The 26940-nt window shown below is 44.9% G+C and overlaps 1 protein-coding gene and 1 long non-coding RNA gene across 2 annotated transcripts in view; one reads left to right on the forward strand and one right to left on the reverse strand.

Annotated features, from left to right (window-relative positions):
- NAV2 (neuron navigator 2) overlaps positions 1 to 26940 on the reverse strand; it is a 757451-nt gene that overhangs the window by 581651 nt on the left and 148860 nt on the right. The gene's annotated exons all lie outside the window — the stretch shown is intronic.
- Positions 1490 to 14678, forward strand: LOC112606025. The gene is made up of 4 exons (XR_003115576.1): positions 1490 to 1682; positions 5696 to 5840; positions 6973 to 7171; positions 13843 to 14678. It is a non-coding gene; the product is annotated as an uncharacterized LOC112606025 (long non-coding RNA).

The following is a 26940-nucleotide window of genomic DNA, read 5'->3' on the forward strand; positions in this document are numbered from 1 at the left end:
CTAACCTTCTTCCCCTGCATGGCTCCCTGGGCACACAGACTTGTCAACACCTTTCTAAACAAGATGTGTGGTTTCCACATCACTAACGACAGACCGCAGTCCTCACTTCCTCCGCCTGAACCCCCTCTTCTATTTCACTCAGAACAAGTTTGATGTCCGGCTGAAGGAAGCATATCCAACACTACTTAAGAAATTCATGCTAGAGTGGTTTGGGGTTGGCACACGGCAAAGCCTGAGCATTTCTGATGATCTGAAACATGTTGTAGGAAAGAGGCCACTGGAGACCAATGCGTGACTTCAGCTCTGCCACCTGCTTGCTGTGTGTCCTTGGGCAAATCAATGCACTTCTCTGGGTCCCAGTTTCCCCATCTGTCAATGGTACAGGTTGGACAGAAAGATCCTTTCTAGCTCTAACAAACTCCAGTTCTGTGAAATCCACTCTGGCTTAGGACGCTGCACTTTAGCTTGAATTTATGACCCAGACAACTATTTGAACACCAATTTGATATTTCTTTCATGGAAAAATGAATGTCATTCACAGGGTAATAACCAGGAAGTCAATTCAAACCCAGGACTAACAGGAAGAAAAACACCCCACGTCTCCAAACTTGCTAAATTTAATTGTGTTTACACAACACTGATCTTATACCACTCCAGACACTAAGCTGTGAGTGTCTGTTAGCTGAAGCCAAAGAGCCTGGATATCACAATCCTAAATAACAATTGTAGAAAGCCCAGTAACTTGTAAAGAATTAGCAGGAAAGAGACATCATCTCCTAGGTAAGTCCTTGGAGCTTAAGAAAATTTGATAGTGGGGTGCTCGGACTTCCCAATGTGAAATTAATATCTTTTAAAAAAAGATAAAAACAATAAAGTCCCCAAACTTCTACAAGCTTTCCGAGAGTCTGTTACAAGCCTGGCCCTTTTAGGCCCAGCCCCCAACCAATGCCAGCACTGACGTCAGCTCACTGTCTCCGTAGCCAGCAGCTCTGGGAGCTGAACTCACTAGATCAATGAAAACATCAACCATGCCAGACGTGCCTGCCCTGCTCCAAGCCTGCCAAGGAGCCAGGGGTTCAGGTGCAGAGCTGGGCCATCTGCCATTAGGCTCTGCTGTTAATTGCTGTGCTAATGAACAAGGTTTGAACTGGAGGCACGAAATGCACATGCAGATTTACACACAGCTCTGTAGTACTGTGTCCCATTCCCTTACAAGCTGGCACAGTCTCTTGGACACAAAGGTAAAGGTGGTCAAGTGACATCACGCACACAGATGTTGCATAACCCAATCGGCAGATACTCCAAGTGGCAGATGTGCAGAATTTTTCAGCCAGGTGCTGATTCCTCCAGTCATCCCTCTACTCAGCAAATACTGGCTTTGTGATGGCCACCATGTCAAATGCCAGGACTCCAGAGATGACAACAACAGGGTCCCTACCCTCAGGGGATCATATCCTACCAGGGAGATAGAGAGGTGAACAAACAGGGCAAATACAGGTTGACAAGTGCTAAGAGAGAAGTCAGAGGCTGTGGGAACAGAGAGGAGGAGTATCTAACCAGCCTGGGGTATCTGGAAGACTTCGTGGAGGAGGAGAAAACACCTGGGCTAAATCTTAAAGGAAGACCAGAAGTTACCCAGGGAAAGAAGTAAAGGAAGACATTATACACAGAGAGGCCAGGAGGTAAGAGAGAACCTCAGTGTCTGGGGACACAGGGAGTTAGATACAGGAGGCTCAGAGTGGGCGATGGGAGGTGAAGAGTGAAGACACTGGGGAGAGTGAGGATGGTGGAGAAGAAGGTGGGGTGCAGATGGTGACAAGTCCTGAAGGGCAATTGCTTTGTAAACCTTGATCAAGCTCTTGCAATGTGCAAGTGACGGCATTAAGTCAATGTGAGGGCCCTTGCCCTTATGGCACATGGACTTCCTAGAGGAGAAAGAAGAAGAGTGGCTCGGAAGAAGAAATGTCACCAGACTGAGTTAGTCAGAGAAGGCCTCGCTCTAGAGGGACGCCTCTAACTTCAGGCAGAACTTCAGACAGGTAAGCCAGTGCCACCACCCAGATGTTTTGTGTATGTTGCCTCACCAAATCAATGAGGACATGCCATCTTCCCATTTTCCAGGTAAGGAAACGGAGGCCCAGAAAGCTTAAATAGTTTGGGAACTGGGAAGTGGAACAGGAGGGATGCACTGTTCCTGATTCCAGAGCCTGCGCCCCGTCCATTTCACCTTGCTGTTCCCCAAGGTCTTCCTGGTCAAGGGAACAGCCTGACAAGCATGGGGAAGGCATGTGGAAGGCACACAGGAGAACCCGGCAGTAAGTAGTTTTCATTGGAGAAGGGAGTTTGTGTGGAGGAGATGGGGCCTTGGGTCTGGAGTGATAGTCAACAGAGTGGCACAAACTTCAGCTTTGAAGTCTAGGAGCCCAGGGACAAGCAAGGTACCCTCTCCTGGCTTCAGAGTTCTCACTGCAAAATGAGACCTAACACCTACTTCCTCTGGATACATTCTCCAATGAGAACTCAGTGAGATAATGAGTCGAGTGCTTAGGAGATGGCCTTACACCTTGTGAGTCCTGAACTGTGGATGATATGATTATTTTAATCAACAGCCATCATTATTCCCAATAATAATACCTGCAGGTAAGACCCTGGAGGTAGGTTGGGGCTGATACGTGCAGGACGCTGAGCTCCAGGCAGGCATGCCATCAGAATTCTGTTGACATTGGGGAATTACAGTGACAGTTCTTAAGAACAGACGTGAAATAACAGCTTGGACAGAGTTTGTTCTCTTCTGCAGAATAACACAGCAACTCCCTTACTCAAAAGTGCTATGATTTTTCTCCTATGCAGAAAAATTGTATCACAGTGAAGAAAGGCATGTCCAACACTTCAGATGCTGGCCACAAGGTGCCAGTGGGGGTGAGAGTGACTGTCTGAAGGCTGGACACACACCAGGGGTACTCCAGTGGTGAGGAGGCTAAGGAGAGCCTCATGGGCTCCAGCGGGGGCCAGGGGCACTCTGGATAACCCCAGCTGGTGAGGAGGGAAGAAGGTGGGGTCACTGCTGCTGGCCCCTTACTGCTGACTCTGTGAGCCTCTTGAAGATGTGGGGCCGCATCCTCTAAGCTGTTTCTCACCAAAAATCAGAAACCTCTGGAGGCCACACTCCTGTAAACACAGAAGCAGATGCTCCCTGGACCACTTCTCTCTCTATCAAAAAAATAAAAATAAAAAAATAAAAAAAATAAGGCAGTGGACTCCTCCTCCAGTGGTGGGCTTGGAGACAGTGGAGGGAAGGGAATGCCTTTGTGAGGGGTGCACTGTGGCTTCATTTTGAGCCTGCCTCCTACCCTCTTGCTGTTCTGCAGAAGAGGGAGGCTGTGTGGTGGCTTCCAAGTGGCACAGCTGCCCTTGAGGAAGACAAGTGGGATCTGGTGTATGTCGGGCACCAGCAGGTCCTTGAGCTCATTTACTGTCTTGTGACCTCTCTATGTAGCAGGCCTTATCCTTACTTTACAAACATAAAAATGTGGCCCAAAAAGGGCAAATGACTGTCCAAGCCATGCAGCTAGTAGCCCACTGAGCTGGATCCAAACCCATCTGCCTAAATTCCAAAACCCCAGTTTTAGCCCCTGCCAAATTCTGCCTCTCAGAGAAGAGGGTGGGAGAGAGAGTAGTTGGCTACAGTTCTTCACAAAAGTGATCGAATGATAGTGGCCAAAGAGAAAGGAAGGGTCCAGAGGACCCCTGGTCCGAAGCCACGCAGAGGGACAGTCCTGGGTTTGCATCTCTGCTGGAGTGACCGTTGGCACGTTACTTATTCCCCCTGATTCCTGCTTCCTCATCTGGAAAATGGATCTCAGAGGGCCTATGTGTAGGGTGGTTGTGAAGATCAGACACAAAAGACTGAAGCCCTTGGACTTCAATAAGTGCTCACTGATGTCAGATATAATTATTGGTTATTATTACAGAGCTGCAGATAGGATCAGGGGCTCCTCAAATATCCCCACTAACACATAAGATAGGTCAAGAATGAAACTGTGCGCTGCACAGGGCGTGAGAATTTTCTTTTCCCTCCCCGATAACTGGATCCTTTATTGCTGAGCATTTACGTACATTATCTAATTTCATCTTACCCATAACTCAGAAACTGAATGTCCCATCACTTACAGAGCCAGCTCCAATTTGGCCGTGGATTCTAGAGCCTGTGCTCCTCAAAGCTTGGCTCTCTGCTGCTGTGGCTCACAGCTACCTAGGACTTGGGAACTGGCCTCTGGGTCCATGGTCTCCAAGAGGAAGCCTGGTGTCTCCTCACAGCCCCCTCAGCCTCCTCTCAGAGGGTCTGCCCAGCAGTAGCACGTGACTCAATCACTCTTCTAAACCCAGTGGCAACCACTGGCTACCCACTATGAATGGCCCAAGTGGAAGACTTCTATCCTGATGGAGAGAGGCAGGGTTCAGCTTGGAGTGTTTGGGTTCCCAGGCCCATCACCATGCCCTGCCTCCTGGCCAAATGGCTGTTGGACCCAAATGCAGGCTTGCAGGGTCCAAATGAACCAGGTAGGCAGGCACATGGGCCTTCTTAAAAAAATTCCAAGGCTGGTCTTCCATTCCCTCTCCATCAAACCACTCGTAGTCCACAGCGAGGGCCAGGGGAGCTGTAAAATCCCCATTTGCCACAATTAGCAGATGAGTAATGAAATGGTAATGGCAGCCAGCAGTGGCCTCTGCTCTCCCATGGCCCATGCCTCTGCCTTCTGTGAGTGCCAGCTTGGGACTGAGACCAGCAGAGCACCTGGTACCCAGAGGTACCTGGAGACACACCATAGGGCTCTCACTTGGCAAAGTGCATCTTCCTGTTTCTGCCTCCTGAAATCCGAGCTCTTTTTGATTGTTCCTGGGGAGCTCATGCCCTCTATGAGAAGCCTTAGCTTAGGGTCTCCAAAGATAGGGTAAAGTAGGGGAGCAGGCCCTAGAGGATGGGAAAGGAGGAAGGAGGGAAAGGGGGAACAGCATTTGCATAGAGCCTGGGGCAGAAAGGAGCTGTCACTGAATGGAAAGCAGGCAGCATGGCTTAAATACACAGTGAGGTACAGGTTGGGGAGGCAGAGACAATGGGATACAATGTGGTATGGGATAGGGAGGCATAGACAATCAGGTGGGCCCCACAGGCTATGGGGAGAATTTTGCCTTGGGGTTGGCAGGGCATCCCATGGCTTCTCCCTTCCGCCCTGGCAAGTTGTTTAATACTTTTCTAGTTTTCAGCAGCATTTTAAAATTCATCTGTAGCTGGTCGTGCGTGCCTGAAAATGAGCTGGTGTCAGCTCCTGGGCTGTTGTCTGGTAAAATGCCCGAGAGTGTTTGTTTACAAGTGCATCGCAATAAGAGGATTAGAGGCAGTCATATCCTTCCAGTGGTCCCTGTGGTCAGCCGCTGCCTGAGCATGGAGGAGAGTCGAGCTCTGGGCGCCCTGCCAGGAAACCCTCTGTCTCCTTTGGTCCAGCAAAGAAAGGACCTCGGTGCCCTCAGGCCCTAACAGTAAAGTTAAAGAAAGCCTGGGCCAGAGAGAAAGCGTTATCCCTCAAAATGCTTCCGTCTTGCTCAGTTAATCTAATCTGCTTTATGTAGTACAAAATAAACACAACCCTAATTAGCAGGTTCACGCTGCAGCTGAATTCTCAAAAGTGCTTCACAGATTCCAGCCTCAGCATTCCCAGAGAAGGGCCAAGATCTCCCTGAGAGGCCCAGTTGGTGTTTGTGGAATCAACACTACTCTGGTGATCACACAGTTTGCCTCACTTTCTCCATGGAGCTCTTTGCTAAAGGACATTCTCCTCCAGGTCAGTACTCCAGCCAGCCAGCCTCAGCCTGGGGGGTCTGCTTTAATGAGATGGGAGGGGTAACATGGTGTGTTGACGTGTTGGGCTGAATCTCAGCTAAGGCAGGGGCAGACTTCCCGAATGTCAAACCTGGAAAAGGGGTATTCTCTCATTCCTTCATTCACTCAGCAGCTAGTTATAGAGCACGCACTGTTAGGTGGCAGAGGCAGCTACAGCTACATCATCAGGGTTCAAACCCTGGCTCTACCATCTCCCAGCTCTGTGGCCTTCAGCAAGGGACTTACTGCTTTGTGCCTCAGTTCTCCACCCATAAAATAGTGATAATGAAAGCACACATGTTAAAAGGAAATGTCAAGGTTAAATAGGCATAGAGTTAGGACAGCACCTGGCACACAATAAGCACCTTACAAGAGCCCAGCCTGCACGAAGGAAGAACTGTGCACTTGCCTTGTTCATCATTTTATCCAGGCACCTGGGAAGCCTGCCCCAAGAGACCCAGTTGGTATTTGGTGGCAGAAGGCAGGTGTTCCATGAAGATTTGGGGAATGAATTAATAAAGTTGAGTGGTTGTTCTTCTTCTTATTGTTGTTAATATTGCTTACTTCAGGCTGCTATAACAAAGTACCATAGACTGGGTGGCTTATAAACAACAGATACTTATTTTCACAGTTCTAGAAGCTGGAAGTCTCAGATCAGGGTGCCAGCCTGGCCAGGTTCTGGTGAGGGCCCTCTTCTGGGTGGCAGACTCTCATCTCATCGTTTTCGTTTCCTCATACAGCGGAAAAGGTGAGGGAGCTCTATGGGGTCCCTTTTATAAGGATGTGAATCCCATTCATGAGGGCTCCACCCTCATGATCTAATTACCTCTCAAAGGCCCCACCTCCTAATCCCATCACATTGAGGGTTAAGATTTCAGCATAGGAATTTTGAGTAGGGGCGCAAACACCCTGTCCAGGGCAATTCTTATCGTTATACTCTGTTAGCTCTTACACGTCACGCCAGGAACACAGGAGTGAATAAGTCAGATGTGACCTCTGCTTTCATTTATCAGATGAGAAGCATGTTAAACAACTAATAAATGTTTGCTGAATGATCAAGTGAATGAACTAATGACATGATTATTTAATTACAGCTGTGAAGGAAGAGCCCAACAAAAGGCAGGGTGTTTTGTTCTAAGTGAGGACATCTACTGACACAGCCAAGCTGTAAAGCAGACCATGGACTGCAGCGCAGTGTGGAGAACAACTGTACATCTGGTTGGAGGTGGAGTAACGTCCAGTCTGTGCACAGACAGATGGCAGGTGTGCAGCTGCACTCAGCATGGGATAGAGGTACCTGATCTAACCACAGAGAAGGGGTGGGTCAGGAGAGCTTCCTGGGCTGAATGTTAAATAACAGAATCAAAGTCAATTGAGCCAAGGTAAGGGTAGGCTGTTTCCCCTTTACTCCCTGTGAATCTCAACATTTAGCGTGGGTCTGGAACATCATAGATGCATAACAAAATATGTGTTGAATAAATGGATGGTTGAATGACTGAATGAATGAAGCTTTGATGAGATTCCCCTAGAAGTCTGTTACCCAGGAAAGTTGAACATCCATTAATCTTTCCATGCCCAAATGAGGAAATTGAAGCCCAGAAGGAAGAAGTCAATAGCCCACTCTATTCACCCTACTTCTTTGTCCCTCTTCAGCTCTGTGCTGTTGCTTGAGAGGAATTGTTTACTGCCCCAGCTATGCCCTCTTGTATTTTGACAAAGCACAGTTCTATTGCTCCTAGCAAACATATTATCTTTCTATGGCACAGGCTGGACACGATTCTACACCTCCATCATAATGCAAAGTTGTTCCCCAGTGCTATGGCTCAGTCCATGTTCAGTTTTGCAGACATGTCTCTATCAGTAGTTATCCTCAGCTATAACAAGATTATTTTCACCCATTGATCCTAATGGGCTTTCTTACCTACAAAGGGTCTTAGGGCACACCAGGGTGGGAACCACAGAACGCTGACTGAGAACCACTCCTTTAGGAGCCTCCTCTGGCTGTTTGGTGTGTCACTGGTGCCTGGTGCAATATCTGGATAAGCCTGGCCAAGAGCCTAGTCTACCTCTGGGGGCTTATCTTGAAATTCTGGAATGACTCCTGAACCTTTGATGCTCAACCACCTCCTCCTTGCAGGGCTAAAAATAATTTGGCCACTTCCTGAGAGGCAGGACTGGTGTCAGTCTGGGGTGCATGATACTGAACTAAGTGCCAGGTACAGATGGGCAATTTGTGGGCAGTTTTACTTAATCCTCTCAAAAGTTCTGCAAGGAGGTATCATCATCCTCATTTAAAAGCTGAAGAAATCGAAACTCTAGAGGTTTGGTGATTCCACTGAAGGATGTGTGAGAGTTCAGAATCAGAGGCAGAAAGACTTAGAGAGACAAACCCCACAAAGGAGGAACACCACGCCAGGGCATGCTCACATGCACAACCTCCAGGCTTTCAGCAGGGTGGCGGTGAGGTTTTGCAAACTGTGGCTCCAAAGTGATCATATCAGAGGCATGAGAAACCAAGAAAGTGGACTGTGCAGGCCAGAAGAAGGGAGTTAGCAGTGATTCCTTCTACTACTTTCTCACCAATCCATATCCTTTCTCTTCTGCAAAACCCATTTCTTTTTTTTTTTTTTTTTTTTTTTTTTTTTTGTAGAGAGAGGGTCTTGCTATGTTGCCTGGTCTGTTCATGAACTCCTGGGCTCAGTTGATCCTCCCACCTCAGCCCCCCAAAATGCTGTAATGATAGGTGTGAGCCACCATGCCCAGCTGAAATTTCATCTTTTTAACTCTGTTAATAGCTTCATCTACCATTATCTCTTTCTTGTTTGTTCACTGAAATTTCATAAAACCCCACTGCTGACATGAATACTTGGGTATGTTGTATATAGTGACCTCGGTCTGTTGCCCAGCCTTTGGAACCTCAGGTCCTCATCGGGATGGAAACAGCAGTCCAGCAGGGAGCCCCTTGGCTTTATTGCAGTCCTCATTTCTCCTACTCTTTCTCTGCAGAGGTTGTTGAACAGTCAGAGGGACCAAAATAGAGCCAGCCAAAATTGCGAATGCATTCTATCATCTCCCCTGGACCCTCATGCTCCCGTCCCACAACATCAGCCAAAGGGAAATGAAACAGGGAAAGTAGAGGTGGCTCGTTCTGCCTGTAACAAAGAAATGAGTTGTGGTGAAGAATTAAGCAAGGTGCACAAATTAGCACAATCCTATAGGCTGTAAATAAATCAGTCTTAAAAGTGTTTACAACTTAAGCCTCTTTTATCCTCAGCTGAGAAAGGCTTCTGTGATTTCCTGCCCAAGGTGTTGTTAGTGAGGGTGGCGGTTCTGGACTTTGGGGGTGGGAGTGGTTAGGAAAGGTGGCAGTTCATTTGGTATAGTGGGGCTTAAACTTGAATACCACACCACTAGCTTAAGAAAAAAGGGGCCTAAGTCATCATGTACTTGCAGCAGAAAGACAAAAGATCCCCATGATGTGGTAGAAGCTGTTCTGAGTTCTGCAGCTCTTGGAGTCTCTTAGAGATCTCATTTGATCTCAAGTCTTTAAGTCCATCTCTACACATTGATGGCATCCTAATTTATATCTCCAGCCAGGATATCTTCCTGAATTCCATGCTCATATCTCCACCTGCCTATTTGACATCTCCACTTGCACATATAAAGACCTCTCCACAGTAACACTTTAAAACCAAATTCCTGCTATTCTCTCCCAAACCTGCTGCACGTGCAGCCTTTCCCGTCTCAGTCAATGGCAAGCCCATTCTTCTAGTTGCTCAGGCTGAAACCCTTGGAGTCAACCTTGATTCCTTTCTGTCACTCACATGCCTCATCCCATCAACCAACAAATCCTCCCAGCTCTACCTTCAGAGCAACCACAGTCCTACCACTTCCCACCATCCCCCTGCTTCCACCTGACCCAAGCCTCCAGCATCACTTCCTGAATCACAGTAACCTCCTTACAGTGTCATTTGTATCAGGGAGAAACTGAAAACTATTCTAGTATTCATAATATACATTTTGTCAAATAATTTTCAAGGCCTTTGTACTCTGGGTTGTCAAACTATTTAAGATGCTGCCGAAGAGCAATTAGCATCTGGGAAGATGTTCACATGAAATTACAAAGTGAAAAAAGGATATGTAGAAACCGGAAAGTGATACTGGAAAATGTTCTCTGGGTTCTGAAATTGTAGACTTTTAAATTTCTTTTTCTATGTTTGTGCTTTAAAAATTGTGTTCATGATTAGGAAAAAATACAGTTAAAAATAAAATGACGGAAAAGTAAAAGACAGAAGCAGAGACAATACATGGTTGATGTAGAGGACAGAGAGGCTGCAAGTTCCCTCATAGAATATAACATTTGAGCTGTAAGTGCTGTGAGCTCCCATTTTATAGATGGAAAAAGAGAGGTCCAGAGATACACAGTGAGTTGCCCAGAAAAATAATGCCTGCTTTCATTTACTCCTGTGTACCAGACATTGTGCTATGTGCTTTATAAATATGATAATTTTTATTCTCCACACTGGCTGTGTGAGGTTAAGAATATCTCCCTCTACCACTCCATCCATTCTACAGATGAGGAGACTGAAGCTTATACAGGTTATATAATTTGCCCAGATTCACATGGCTAGTCATGTTCAGAGCTGGTAGCCAAACCCCAAAGGTCATGCTCTTAACTTCTTACTTTACAAAGTCATACATTCAGCTAGCTTGATAACCTAGATTTCCAAACTCCCAGTCACCTTGCACCATTTTAAAATGAAGTGTGGATGAGTAGAACTGAACAGCTCAGAGGCCCCCAAAGCTCCTCCTCATGCCCCCACTTCAGCCCAGAGCACAGCCTGGGCCTACCTGGGCTGCAGCCATCCCTTCCGGTTCAACTCATGAGTCCAAAGCGTTTCCCTCTTTGAAGGAGCAGCTGCTGTGGGCAGGAGACTTCCAGAGAACATGAAGTGAATCAATGTTGGGGACTGGCCTGGCGCTGGAAGTTTCTCCCAGAGCCTGGCCTGCCACCCAGAATTCTCTCCTTTGTGAGTCCCACTGAGGCAGTAAATGCATGATGGATTTAGGGACCATCTCCTAAGGTTAAATGTCAAACGTACCTTCAAATAAAATGTCAGTAATAAAAACAGCTAGTGAGTTGGTCTCTCTGAGATGTGGAGAAAGTGTACTCTGGTCATTCCAGCAGCTTCTAGGCTGTGTGGAGAATCCTGCGACCTAACGGGGAGAATTGGATCGGGGATTGATAAATATTTTCACCTAAAATGTCTGTAAAAATAAGGTCAGAAAAACCGCAATGTTAAAGAGCTGCAGAATGTGTGTTGAGAGGATCTGGTGAGAAAATGTTACTTAAACCCTGGGTAAACAGAATTGTTGTTTTAGTACTGAGAACAACGGTCTCCCTCCAAGCTTGAAAATGAGAACATTAAGATTTTCCTGCTAGAGGCACCCTCCAAGACAAACACAATGCACACTGGAGCAGAGCCGCGCAAAAGCATCATGAGGAGGCAGAATGGCCCCCAGCCTGCAGGCCTAGATGCTAACTTTGGTGCAAATCTGAGCATTTTAAAAGAAAATATATGGATCAGGCTGAAATGCTGGGGCAGGGTAGAGACTGGGATATTAGTCTCCTAGGGCTGCCACAAACTGGATGGCTTAAAGGAACAGACATTTACTGTTTCACATTTCTGGAGGCTGGAAGTCCAGAATCCGGGTGTGAGCAGGTCCGTGCTCCCTCTGGAGCTTGGGGTAGAATTCTTCGTTGCGTCTTCCTAGCTTCTGGTAGTGGCTGTCAAGCCTTGGCATCCTTTGTGTACAGCTGCATCACTCCAATCTCTGCCTCTTCATTGCACAGAGTTGCCCATCCCGTGTGTGTCTCTGTCCTTTTCTTATAAAGACACCAGTCATACTGAATTAAGGGCTTACTCCACTCAAATGACCTCATTTTAACTAATTACACCTGTGATGACTTTATTTCCAAATAAGGTCACATTCTGAGGAATTAGGGGTTAGGACTTCAACATAGCTTTTTGGAGGACCCAAGTCAACCCATAATAGTTGGTCCACAAAAGAAACAAAATTAATGGAAGCATCGAAAGGGAGAGATTTACATAGTGTGCCAAGCATCTGTGTGCTTCATGGCGACAGGGCCCATGACTATCTACACCGCTAGATCCCCTTAGGCCACACCCTGGCCCAGGACACCACCCTGTCCCCTCCACGGAAATGCCCTGCTGCTGATGCACAATGGAAGGAGTGTGGCAGCCACACCACGGTGCCATCACCCTGGGATCTGACTGTGTAACCAGCAGGGCTTCCCAAAGTAGCGCTACTCTACAGTTTTCCATGCAAATGGCCACTGCAGAGATTGGGGTTATTCCACATTCTACCTGCTTTTCAACACCTGTGGGTCTCAACTTTTTCTGCTTGAGAATAACACCCCTTTGAATGCAAAAATTGTGGATGACACACTGGAAGAGATAAAGAAACGTGAAACACCACCAAACAAGTCAGTAAGAATAACATCATCATTGCTGCAGCTGAAGCAAGTCTCACCCTTTCTATAAAAATGGCGGGTCATCACACTTGTCATGCATGGTCCAGAAATGCATCCGCAGAAATCACAAGGTTCTAGTCACCTCCACACCGCCCCCACCCCAGCCTGGGTCTCTGTGTAGGTAGAATTATGTGTCATCCTTCTTGGGCTCCCCTGCATATTTCCAAAGCAAAGTTCTCACATATCTCAAGAAAATCAAAGGGATTCACTATTTTACTTCTTTACAGGTTGGATCCCTCTCTTTGCAGCATCATCCAAGCCAGCATCACAGCACAAGTATTCAATTATTGCAAAATGCAATATCATGTGCTGATCTGCTCAGTCGGGTGGCATGCCTGTGAAGGGCTGTGTGGCATGTCAGTATGAACACACACTGCTGGGAAACCCTCTCCAGCACTGACAAGGAGAAGGAGACCAAGGTATTTTCAAACATTTTCTTTTTTCCTGGCAAAGGTTGAAACAGAAAAGTGGCTTCCACCTGGTCCTGAGTTATTCAACAATTCAAATTTGTCATTTTGCCCCATTCTAGTTAATTGAGCTTTCATTCTAAGATCCTAAAATAAAATGTGAATGCAGAACAGTTACCTTGTGGTTTTAGCCTATCAGCAGGGGATGGGACCCTTCCTTTTTAATTTTTTCCCTGCCTCCCTCCCCGCCATGTAGCCTCCCTCTCTGGTTCTCCCCAGACATATGGGCCATTGGCAGTTGGCACCTCAGAGGCATTTACCATTATGGCCCACCTTGCTCAGTCTCTTCTCCTGGGGGCCAGTTTTAGTCTCTGTCTCTAATTAAGCCCCAGCCTCTGTACCCAGAATCTTCCCACGAAAGCAAGCTGCCAGCTGTAAGTTTCACTTTACAGCCCATGCAAGGCTGTTTTCCCTGAAGACAAACTGCCATCCTCCCTGCAGCCCCCAGCTCTCAGAGTTGCTCAGACACTCCCCTCTTTCCACCCCTCACGGTCCCAACAGAGCCTCCTAGGTAGACAGCTCTCCAGGGAATGAAGTGGTTTCCTCATGGGAAGGGAAACAGAGAGTTTATCTATTTCCTTTGGAACCTGTCCATGCAAAGCACTGTCAAAGACTGGGCTGGGGTAAAAAAGGCATTAGGCGGGGACCCAGAGGGCAATGTGCAGAATTCTGGCCACAGCCCCCAGAATGTGTTGTTACTGGCTATGTCCATTCTTATTTGGCAAGCAGTCTTTGCACAGGCGTTTGCTCTTCAGGCTGGGCTTGATGTATCCTGGGTCAGAAGGGAAAGGCTGGTGGCCATGCTGGATCACAGGGCCTGGGGCTTGGGGAGGCTGCAGAGCTTGGCAGGGTTCCATCAGTGGTGCAGGCCCAAGGGAGTCACCACCAGGAACCCAGGCCTGGGCAACGAGAGGTTCTTTTATTCTGGTTTCTCCCTACAGCACCACCTGCCAGGCCAGAACAGAAAGAAGGGCGATGGAGACTGGCAGAGAAACAGCAATTACTGCTCGGTGAGAAGTAAACAGCGTCTGCTTCCAGAGGCTTTATGGACCAGAAAGCCTGTAGGAAATAGCTCCTGCTTCCCAACCTGGAGTTCCTCACGCACTAGCCCTCCCTGCTACAATTTTGATAGTTTTTTTGCATATTTACAGAACTGTGCGACCACCATCATGATCAGTCTTAGAAGAGTTAATCACCTCTCACCCCAGAAAACTCTGTATTCATTAGCAGTCACTCCCTTTCCCCCTCCCACCCCTCTCCAACGTTAGGCAACCACTGATCTACTCTCTGTCTCCATAAACTGGTCTATTTTGGACATTTCACATAAGCCTCCCTGGATCCCAGTTTAAGCATCCTGGGGTTTGTCTGCCTGCCGGAGCCATGGTGCCAGTGGGGCTACCTGTCCTGTGGGATAACAAGGCAGGTTCAAACCTTTGCCTGCTCTCCCATTCATTCCTTTTGTGTTAGTCCATGAGTCTCCTAACTGTTCTCTCCAACGACAACCACAGACTGACAAAACCTACTGACTTGGAGTCAGGAACAGACTTTGCTACTTTCTGGCTGTGTGATCCTGATGAGTCACTTGAACCTCCTGGACTTCTTCCTCAGCCTAAAACCAAGACTAATAAATCAAGTCTATCTCACTGCCTTACATGGGGATTAAAAAAGATAGAGCATGCGAACACACATTGTACATCACAAAGCTGTATGCAAATAAATATTGTGTAATTCCAGCCCTTTTTGAGTTTATAAATAAAAGTGAAAACCTCATAATTCTAAGTACTCCCCTTCCTTGCCTCTATTCCTCTGCGTTCATTGGTCTGTGTGCCTATTACACAGCTGCCAAGGATAACTCAAGAGACCCAGCCATGAGAAGCAAGAAGAGAAGAGCTGACCACTTTCCAGTGTCCCTAGATGAAAAATACAAAATGATCAGCCCTGGGCTGGGTAAGCTGTTGCCCAAAAAGTTCTGGCCCTGCCACAATACACAGGGCACCATGACCAATGGACTTCGGACTGGGGCAGTCCTGGGTTAAGCGCTGGCTCTGTTGTGCCATCTCTGCCAACCTAATTAACCTCCTCTCACCTGTTTCCTCACCTGTACAATTTGGAATAAAAATATTTACAACCTGTGAGGCATCTGCTAGGATAGCCTGACATAAGGGCTCAGCACAGAGCCTGGCTAATGGTAAACAGTGAATTGCAGCCACTGTGATTAATGCTGTCATGGTTGTAATGATTACTGCTGTTATCAAAGAAGGAGACAACAAATCAGTACAGAGCACTGACTCTCATGTAGGCTTTAGGACAGCGTCCACAACCTCTCTGGACCCCAGCTTCCTCATGTTTAAAATAGACATAAAAATAGTACCAAACTCATAGTGTAACGGTGAGGGTTAATGAGTTCACACACATAATGTGCTTAGAACAGAGAGCTGTAGATTTGTTACTGTATCTCCTAAGATGGTTTCCCTCATCCCCTCACAGATCCACAACCACTCCTGTGTTTCTTTCTCCCACATTCTCCTTTGCATAACCTCTCTTGATCCCTGTTTTCCATTTAAAATGTTCTTCTGGTATTTCTCCAACTTGCATAATAGCTTCTAGTTTTCCAGTCTCACCTAACAGTCTGTTTGCACCTGCAAAAGTCAAATAACTGAAACATTTGATAGATCCTCCTGGAAAATGCTAATGCCCAGTAAAAGAATGACCCCAGGAATGAGAAAAGACCTCAGACCCATTCTTGAAGGTGGGTCCCTGCCTGCTAAACCCAGCTCAGAACATTTTTTTCCCATTTCCTTCCCAGTTGAATGTTTTGGGCAAGATTAAAGGAATTCTAGCAAATGTCAGGGGCTCAACTGCCCAGAGCATTAGAATAAAATTTCATTTTCTCCTTAGAGTTTTAGGGGCAGTGATTCTAAGGCTTAAAGGGGGAAACATTGATGAAATCTAAAGAACCAGCAAAAGGAAGGTGAGGCAAATGATTATCTTCTCATCTTGCCTGCTGCTACTGATTGCATTATCATTTATCGCAGTGCCTGCTCTCACCTAGGAAAAGCATCTTGCAATATCAGGTTGAATAAATATCCCAACCATCAGTGCGGGAATACAAGCCCAAATCAGCCAAATCTTAAGTGCATTTGCATCTAATCCCTTTATAATCCTTTCTATGGAATAGAGTAAAAGCTGAGCAAGATATTATAGCCTTCCCAGGGTGCACAGGACACACACACCCCTGCTCAAACTCCATAATGTAATTATCCAAGGTGCCTCCTTTGAGGGTTTGAGGCCCGAGCATTCATGCTAATGACATAGCTCCTGTCCAAGATGATTTTGTGCACTTGCATGCGCACATGCGCGTGCACACACACACACACACACACACAAATAAACAATAGGGGACAAAACCTCCAAAGGAAAGTGAGTTGGCACAGACCTTAAGGGTTGCCTCGTTCACTCATCCCCAACCCCATTTTACAGAAGAGGACACTGAATTCCAGAGTAAGGGACTGACATGTCCTAATGCTCTGTCCTTTTTCTTTTTTGTTTCCTCATTTGTCACATGCAAGTAATTTCTTCTATATTGCAGGATATTTGAGGATACAATGAGAAACACAAGCCCAGATATGTAGTAGATGCTTAATAATTTTACTTTCTGCTCTTCCTTCTCAAACTACTGAGTTATGTAATAATTTTGTTTTGTTTGCTTTCTCCTGAACACTTAGTAGGACCACAATATTAAGGAAGCTAGGAAAGTTATGAAGGGCTCACCTTGCAAAGCATAAGATTTTCCCCCAGGGTAGATGGTGAGATTTTGGAGGTTTTACTTGCTAGTTCATTTATTTAACAAATTCATAGTCAGCCATTGTTATAGGCATTTGGGGATTCAATAGTGAATAAAACATTTATTGAGAGAGACAAATCTTAAATCATTACACTCATAATCATTTAATTAAAATTCTGATTAAGTGCTACAAAAGGCAGACAGGTGACTGTAGGAGTACATGAAGGGGAACTTGGAGTCTGGAGTGGAAGATAATCAGGGAAGGCTTCCCTGAAGAAGTAACATTTACATGTAGATATGAAGGGTGATTAGGAACTCGTCCAGCAGTAAATGGGACTGAGAATGAGAACTGCAAAGAGAAGCCTGGGAGGAGAGAGTAGAAACATGTGCAAAGGCCCTGAGGAGAGAAGGTACCTGCCACACTTAAATAACCAAATAGGATTAGCAAGAAGTCCAATGGGCTGGTTTTGTGCTTGTATGCTTACTTGTTTTTCTTTAGTTTGGAAGAGGACAAAGGTCAGCATCAACAGAGCCCTGGGGAGGAAGGGCCATTAGAGTGAGTAGTCAATGATTCAGCCTTGACTCATCCTGACCCTGATTCTGACCCATGGATCAGGCCAGGGTAGGAGTTGCTGCAACTCCAGAGGAATCAGCAGGACAGCCTCAGGAAGAGACGGCTGAACCCCTGAGACAGAGCAAGGCTGGTCCACAGAGCAGCCCCCATCAGCACGTGCTTATTACAACAATCTCCCTCCTTCATCCCACCCGACCACTGCCCTTGCTACAAAAGGGAGCAAAGTTTCCATTTCATCAAGGACCAATCTTTCAGAGCCAATTGAAAGCCAGAAATGCATGTCTCTTAGGCTTCATGTCTTTATTAATCCTCATCCCAGGGGCACTGTGTATAAGGGTTAAAAGCCGGGGCTCTGGAGTTAGACTGCCTGAATTTGAATCCTGACATTGTCATTTACTAGCTGTGTGACCTCAGGCAAAACTCTTAACCTCTGTGTCCTGATCTATAACATGAGGATAACAGTGGACTCACTGATAGGGTTGTTATAAAGATTAAATGAGATAACGTACACAATATAGGGACATATAGGTGGAAACGTTCAATAAATGGAAGCTTTATGATGATTATAATGATGATGATTTCATTAATATCTCAGCATCATAGCAACCATGTAGTATCCATCTACAATGCTCCAGAAACTGAGCTAAGCATTTCATATCCTTTCTTTTGAATGCTCCTCCAAATTTGGTGTAATGATCCCCATTTTCTAAATAAGGAGACAGGCTCAGAGGAGTTAAGTGATGCAGCTATTTAGTGACACAGTGCAGATTCAAACCCAGGCTCCAAAAGTAGTCCACCCTCCACATTTCTATACCAAATTAACCACTTCTCATCAAAAGCCTGTAAAATCCTGTTAATTACAACAAATGAGTATGAAGTCAGTTTATACTACCTGTTCATTAACTGGCAGATTTTTTTTTAACATCATTCCTTGTCCCAGGAGGACTCTCCAGGGGTCTATTACTACCATACACTTCTTTGGAGGAAATGAAACAACAGCTGGCCCTGCCAATCACCATGGCAACACTCCTGTAACTACTAGAACCATGCAACAGCAACTTTATACATACATACACATTCCAAATTTGCACTTAACTGCTATATTATGTATGTACTTGTTCATGACACCACTTGGAGCTCAGGTAGAGGTATTTTCAATCAGCTCCAACATCCCTTTCCCTCCTTGGACGTTTCCAAGACCCCATCAAGCCTGGTGCAGGTAGGGAGAGAGGTTGCTGGGGAGAATAGAACATTGCCAAGCTCTGGCGCCACATACTGCACTCTGGCAACATGTAAGTGGAAGGCAGGTATTATGGGTGTGTGACCTCTGCAATCACACAGGGCCTCATGCTGTGTGCTTGGTTCAATACTCTGCTGGCACCATCTTGAAATTCTTAATGATTTTTGAACAAGGGGCTCCACATGTCCATTTATCAGTGAGCTCCTCAAATTATATAGCCAGTTTTGAGTGAGGACAAAGCAATGGACAGATACTGTGAAGTTCCTTTCTGGGTGGCATTTTCTCTTTCTTTTCTCCTTCCTTTCAGAGCTCCCAAGGCACCCCACATTCTAGCTCAAGAGCTCTACCCGACCAAAACTCAATGGCCTTTCCTCAGGAAATCCAGCTATGCTAATGCCACCAGAACTGAGTCAGAACTCTGAACTCTACAAATACGGCTCCTCTGTATTGAGTGCGTGCTAGGTGCCAGGCACAACACTCAACGGGGACAAATATTATTTCTGATCTGGGAGATAGATAGGTACAATCAGCCCCATTTCACAGTTTAGGACACTGAGACTCAGAGAGATTCAGTAACTTGTCTAAGGTCACACAGTGCATCAAACAAAATCTGATGAGCCTTCTCAAAGGCTCTTGATGTCACCTGCTTCCAGAACATTCTGCCACTCACCCTGCCTAGGTTGCTGCCCTGCCTGACTTGAGCTCAGGCAGTTCTGCCATTTGGGGCAGACTGGCTACAAGTCCTGGAGTATGGGCCCTTCCTAGCCCCATGCCTATAGTTTCTGGCTCCTCTTACCTCTTCCAGACTTGGATGAAAACACTCTCCAGCATGGGGTGGGAACTGGTCTCCTGAGAGGCTGCCATCAGGGCTGGGTGATACAATCCTGAAGTGCAGAAGAGTTAACTCCCACTAGGAAAACTTTGACCAGTGGAAAATAGGAGTTGAGAGGGAGCAGGACACATACATTCTTTCTTCCTCTCTCCATGGACTGCTTCATGATAGTCTGTCCTTGCAGCTCATCCACCCAAGTCCCACATGTCATGCTGAGCGCTCTTGTGCAGTGACCTTCTGGGTGTCTCCATGGCTGTTTCTGACATAATAAATATCAAGGAAACACACCACTTAATGTGGCTTCACGTCCTTCTTTGCCTTACTTCCTTGTGTCTCACCTTTGCTGACATGAATTTGCATCTTCCAAATGAAACATCTCAGTTTTAATTTTTGCCCCAGGCTTTATCTTCTAGAGAAGCTAGCCTAACATACACATAGGAAGGGCAGCCTTCCCACTCAGCCCAGGGTGTGGTTGAACTTCATTTAGGCTGGATGTGGAAATCGGCCACCTGCTTTGTTGTAAATGTGATTTTTGGTTCTCTGCTCTCCCACAGCTGTAGAAATGGCCCCTACCTGAGAGATGCAGTGGCCATTCCAGCTTGCTGGCCAGCACAGACCTTCCTTCTCTCTCTCCCCATTCCATCTTCTCGCTCTCCCCATTCCATCTGTATGACCCGACCCCACCCCACCTTAAGGCATGGTTAATTGTTCAGTAGTGACACTTGGCCCAAGTTGACCCAATGAATCTCTTCCTCTCTTGGGATTTTTAAACTCAGGACTGAGTGATTCCATCTCGGCTTCTTTCTACATACTCTCTCCAAAACCACGTACCCAGTGTCTACAGCTCTAAGAAATCCTGGGAGTGGTCAGTGGCCATCCTTTCTGTTATATGGATAATGTCAATCTTCAGCGTGAGAGAAGAATTCCACCAATATGCAGAGAGAAACAGAGGCAGGAGCTACAAAGAATGTCCTAATGGCAGTCTCAGGTATGTGGCTTTCTACATTCCAAAGCTTAACTGCTCTTCCATCCTCCCCAAGGTTCAGCTGCTCTGTGTGCTCACACAGTAACCTCCATTAAATGTCTCTTGTGGCCTAATCCTATTCTAATTATGCTTCTGCCATTTGTGACAGACGGAAGCGCAGCTAGCACAGTGTATTCCACTGAGGGGTGAGAAAAAGGGGAGGTGGGAAGAGGCTAAGTTTTGGACTCCAAAAGGTCTGGGTTTCAATCTCGAACTCCATCACTTTCTATCAGTGGACCATGGACGAGTCATTTAACCTCTCTGTGCCTGAAGTTCCTCGTCTGAAAATTAGAGGAATAACATCATGTTTCAAGCCAGATGTGAGGACTGAATTGGGACCAGGTTTACAAATAACATGCTTAGCACAGGGCCCACACACAGAAGCTGCTCAAAAATGTGAATTACTTTTTCCTGCCTTACATGCCAGGGTAAGGGGATATCCCTAAAGGCAGGCTTTGCTTCAGCCCCAGACCCCACTTGGTTGGATCAGAAAGCACTGTTGGTTACTATAAACTGTCCTAATTCCCAGCACTTTGGTAGGGGAAAACAAGACCTACGGGCCTTCCCCAGAAATCAGAGTTTCATAAACTCTCATCCCTGAAGCACGCCTCTCAGATAGGATAGCTCCACCTTTCACACTGGACTGCTCTGAAAATCCTCAAGACTGGTCACTCAGCTTGGACTTGAATATGCCTCCTAACAGGAACCTCCCTCCCTCCCCAAAGCAGCACATTCCATGTTTACATAACTCTGACATGAATAAAGGATTAAGTTTCCCTCCTCCATCAGGCTTGGAGTCTTCGACAGATTGGAAACTCCAGATTTCTATGACAGTAAGATTGAAGCCTTGAAAGATCTTAATGTTACCATAATGAGCCTAAAAGAGATCTTTGAAAAAGATGCTACATGGATCATATGGCAGAAGCACGTTTAGTTTTGTACCAAACTGCCAAACTGTCTTCCCAAGTGGATATTTCATTTTGCAGTTCCACCAGCGATGAATGAGGATTCCTGTTTCTCCACATCCTCACCAGCACTTCGTGTTGTCAGTCTTCTGGATTTTGGCCATTATAATAGATGTATAGTAGTGTCTCATTGTCATTTTAATTTGCATTTGCCTGATGACATAAGATTTGGAACTTCTTTTAATATGCTTATTTGCCATCCATATATCTTGGTGAGGTGTCTGTTAAGGTCTTTGGCCCACTTTTTAATCAGGTTGTTTGTTTCCTTATTGCTGAGTTTTAAGAGTTCTTCGTATATTTTTGATAACAGTCCTCTATCAAATTGTCTTTTGCAATTGTTTTCCCCACTTCTGTAGCTTGTCTTTTCATTCTCTTTACAGTGTCTTTCACAGAGAAGAAATTTTTAATTTCCAATCATTATATTCATTGACATTCACCTCAAAGACTTGAAAATTATGTCCATACAAAAACCTGTACATGGATATTTATTGTAGCTTTATCCACAGTTGCCAAAACTTGTAAGCAACCAAGACATCCTTCAGTAGGTGAGTGTATCCATTATCATACGTGCAGAGTATGGAATGTCGTTCAGCACTAAAAGGAAATGAGCTATCAAGCCGTGAAAAACATGGAGGAAACTCAGACACATATTACTAAGTGAAGGAAGCCAATCTGAAAAAGCTACAAATTGTATGATTCCAGCCACATGACGCTCTGGAGAAGGCCAAACTATGGCGACAGTAAAATAATCAGTGTTTCCTTGGGGTAAGATGAATAAGCAGAGCACAGAAGATTTTTAGGGCAGTGAAACTACTGTGTATGATACCATAATGGTGGATACTTATCATTATACATTTGCCCAAACCCATACTGGGAACAACAGCAAGAGTGAACCTAATGTAAACTATGGACTTTGGGTGATTATGATGTGCCAATGTAGGTTAATCAGTTATAACAAATGTGCTACTTTGGTGATAGATATTGATAATGGAGGAGGCTATATATGTGTAGGGGGCAAGGGGTATGTAGGAAATCTCTGTTAACTTCTGCTCCATTTTACTGTAAACCCAAAATTGCTCTAAAAAGAGGTCTATTAAAAAAGGCATTATATAACTCACTTTAACCAGGACCATGTTTACACAGTACTTTGTGTCCACACATCATGATCATAAGATCAAAATCATGTTGGAAACTGAAGAAAGAAAATTACATGACAGTCTTCCAATCCAGAGACAAAGTCCAGCTCCCATCTCCTTGAATTCTGGTAGGTTCCATGCCTACTTCAACTAACACAATATGGACACTGCCAGTTTCCAGAGCCAGGACTTATGAAGCTGGCAGTTTGTATTCTCTGCTATTTGAAATACTGTCTCTGGGAGCAATGAACTCCAAACCCTGAAGCCACCATGTTAATGTGGCCGCATGTAGGTGTTCCAGCCAATAGTCCCAACTCATATGTAAGTTGCTTTGCTGGAGGGATGGCTTGAAAGCCTGCCTGAATTTCTGACCACAAAGTTATATCATAATAAAATGTTATCTTAAACTACTAAATTTTGGGGTGATTTGTTATGCAGTAAGAGATAACTGAAACAACCTTTGTCCCATCCAGCAGATGGGAAAATAGAGGTAGAACGAGGTAAATGACTTGCCTAGATAGCTGGGCAACAAGTGAGCCTGGACTCCAAGACTTCTTATTCTTAGCCCCATTTTTCTACTTCATCTTAATTGCACTATGAAAACCTATAGCCATCATCAGCAAAGCATACTCGCCTTTAGTTTTAACTAAGGTAACATTATCTGGCACTTCTGTAGCCTGGTGTCAGTAGAGTTCTTTGGCTGTGTTCTAAGTGCTGTATGTCCATTTACTTATTTAATCCTCAGAACAATCCTATGAGGTAAGTGCTATTATAATCTCTAAATTATCAATAGGGAAACTGGGCACAGAATGATTAAGTAATTTGCCAAAGGTCATATAGCTGGAGGGAAGCAGAGCAGGGATTTGAACCCAGATTTTTTTGTTCCTGAGACCATGTGCTTAATTACTGAGGCATATTGTTAATCAAAAAACCTAGGGTATCTTAGATCTCTTCCATTTATTAGATCTCTTCTAATAGAGATGATCTGAATTCACGGCCACTATGTGTGGCTCAGTGCCTCATATGGCTTCCACCATGAGTAATTTCTAAAAGGTCTCGAGAAGCTTTTAGGAGACTTGAGAACCATCGATTGTTCACTTACGACACGGAGCAAAGCTAAAAAGGATATAAATGCTTTGTATCCAATTGGGTGCAGCATCTTTTTGTCTGCCTGAAACCCCAACAGAGAAGCCAGGGCCACCCAAAGAATGCCACAATTAATTTCCCAGAGCGCAATATTGCCTGTGGGAAGAGGAGGCGCCGGTTCATTTCTTATTCATGAAGTCACACTGCCAAGCTTCATTTGCATGAAGTAATTTCTGCTGTTGCTACCCTACCATAAAATAAATCCATTTCTCCTACAGTATCTAGTATCTTTACACTAAGAGAAATGAGTAAGCAATATGTGCTATAAGAACACAACTTTTAGACCATTTTAATCAGAAACATGTCTGTAGCTAGCAATAAGTGATTTTATAGGAATATAAAATCTTTTGGGCTCAACGTACTCAAGGGCAACTCTGCCTCAAGGTCTGTTTTTGGGAATGTGTTTAGCATTTCTTCCTGCTTGACCAAACTCTGAGGTTTTACAACCAGAGGAGTTGTGGAATTATAGCTACTGTACCATCGTCCAGAAAGAAAAAGAATAAAAAAGAAAGAAGAAAGGGAGGCAGGTCAGTAGCCAACCGAATCCTAATTAGATGAATTACTAGAAATGTAGATGACTTCATGTATATAGAGAGAATAGTGGTCCTGCAAAGATATCCACACCTTAGTTGCTGGAACCTGTGAATATATTACACTCAAAAGGGACTGTGCAAATGTAATTAAGATTAAGGACTTTGAGATGGGGAGAATATTGTGTATTATCCAGGTGAGCATAATCTAATCATGTGAATCCATAAAAGTGGAGAAACTTTCCCCACTGTAGACAGTCACAGAGAGATGTGATTACAGATGAATGCTCAGAGAGAGGCAAAGTTGCTGGCTTTGAAGATGGAAAAGGAGCCATGAACCAAGGAATGTGGGCACCGCATAGGAGTTGGAAAAGTCAAGGACACAGAATTTGCCCCTAGAACACCCAGAAAGAAACACAGCCCTTCCAATGCCTTGATTTTAGCCCAGTGAGACCCTGTCAGACTTCTAACCTATGAAAGTATAAAATAATAAGTTTCTGTTGATTCAAGCCACTATATTACAGCAGCCATTGAAAATTAGTATACTTTGTATGGAAAGATCTTTGCCACTCACTAGCTGTGTGACCCAGCCTGAGCAACCTTACCCATCAGAACTAGCATTCCTCAGGGAATCAGAGCAAATTAGATAAAGCATCTGAAAGTTTTATAAGTCTCAAAGGGCATTGCAGAGATAAGATTTTAATATCATTAGTATTGTTATTCCAGTCAATTATACTTTGTTCAAGGGATAGCCCAGGAGGGATGGCTGGAACTTTCTAGTTCATAATTCTTAAACATAATTTAAGCAACTAATACCATCTTCCTCCTGACCAAATATTTTTCAGAGGTGATAAAAGTAAATTTAAAAAAAGACAAGAGGGTGCTTAATCATTTCTTCAGGACACTTTTCAAGCTCTATCTTGGATAGTAATTGGGGATGGGAATGGATATATCAGCTTTTTATTGCCACACTAACAGTATGTTACAAACTACCCTGAAAGTCTGTATCTAAAAACAAGAAGCATTTATTTCACTTATGAGTCTGTAGCTCTGTGATCTTGGGTGGGTGTGGCTGGACACTGCTGGCTGTGGCTCAGCTCACGCTTATGACACGGTCAAATGGCTGTTGGATGACTGGTCCCTTCTCCACATGCCTCTCACCCTCCACCAGACCAGCCTGAGCAGCTTCTCATGGCCATGGAATAGGAGCAACAGTGGAAATGTGCCAAGGTCTTTGTAAGTCTCTGCATATATCTCCTAAAATACCATTGGCTAAGACATGTCACTTGGCCAGACTTAGAACCAAGTGGTTCTTTAGCAAAAGAAAATGCAAAGTGATGTGGCAAAAGGGCATGGGGAGGATGTGTGTGTGTGTGTGTGTGTGCGCGCAGTTGTGTGTGTGTGTGTGTGTGTGTGTGTGTAGAATCAGGGCCACTGATAGAGTCAATTTACTACAGAGAAAAGCAAAGGAAATTTGCTTTATTTAAAATTTATTAAGGGCCTACTGTATGCTAGGAACTCATCTAAGGGATAGGAGATAAATATAATCTACCCTCTGCAGGGAATTTATATTCTAATGGATTGTCTGAGATGAGTGCCTAAGGGGCAAAAGAGCAACATTTGATGTGCTCCTATAACCTGCCAGGCCTGGGCCAGGCACTGACGATATAGCTGTGAACCTTATATTATCACATTTACTCTACACAATAACCCTGAAAGGTGGGTGTTATGCTTATCCCTATTTAATAGGGAAACCAAGACTCAGCAAGGTTAAGCTGTCTACATGCCCAAGTTCAAGATACAGAGATACATCTATCTCATTCCAAACCCCAGATTCATTCTGCTACACTCTGGAAAGCATTCCTTCACTGACTCAACAAATATTTAAGTGCCTCTGTGCCAGGCACTGTTCACCTCTCCTTAGAAATGACTCACAACATTTCTCCCTTTGAGTATCTGTCAGATTTCACCAACTGCAAACAGAATCTCTGCCTTTTCCCACTTTGACTGCTGTGTGGGGTCAGCATGGTTAAGAGATGCTAAGTAACTCCTTTAAAAACAACAACAACAACAACAATAACAACAACCCTCTGGCAGGAGCAATTTATTATCATTACTGTAACCTCTGGTTCACTTCAATCTTAGGTTCCTGGCCTTTTTATTTATAGTGGTTTCAAAAAGGTTCCACGTCATTAATTGCTCACCATTTAGGCCAATTAGGTGAGGTTAGAACTTCAGGGTAAATCAGTCCACACAGGTGGCAAAGGCAGCTGTGCCCACCTGGTGTACTGGCTCTGCCTTTTAAGAAATATAATAGCCCAGAGGTCGTATGAACAGGTTGGTTGGGCTGTATGGCTCGCATAAAATGAATGAGCTATAGACTGATGTTGACTGTGGACTGAATTTCAACAACACAGACTTAAACATGGTGAGAAGTTTAAACTAATGATTTAACCATAGTACTTTGCTATTCAGTGAGAAAAAACCTTGGGAGAAAAGCTTATAACAGAGCTGTCAACCTAGTGAATTAAACCTGGCTGAACAAAGCTTTGTACATCTGATTGTGATGTGACATCCAATAGCATATGCAGAACCCAGATTCTTGAGAAGAAGAATCCACTTCAGAGCAAGGACCTTAGCTTTCCATCTTTGGAAGACAGCAGACAATAGTAGCTCAATAAATACCTGAGTGAGTAAATATGTGGATGAGTGAACAGATGGATAGATGGGCAGGCAGATGGATAGATGAAAGAATGTAACAGAATAAAATATGGGAATGAACAGGTAGGAATAAATATTTTTCAATAA

This window comes from Theropithecus gelada, chromosome 14 (genome assembly GCF_003255815.1).
Source record: "Theropithecus gelada isolate Dixy chromosome 14, Tgel_1.0, whole genome shotgun sequence".
Taxonomy (NCBI): domain Eukaryota; kingdom Metazoa; phylum Chordata; class Mammalia; order Primates; family Cercopithecidae; genus Theropithecus; species Theropithecus gelada.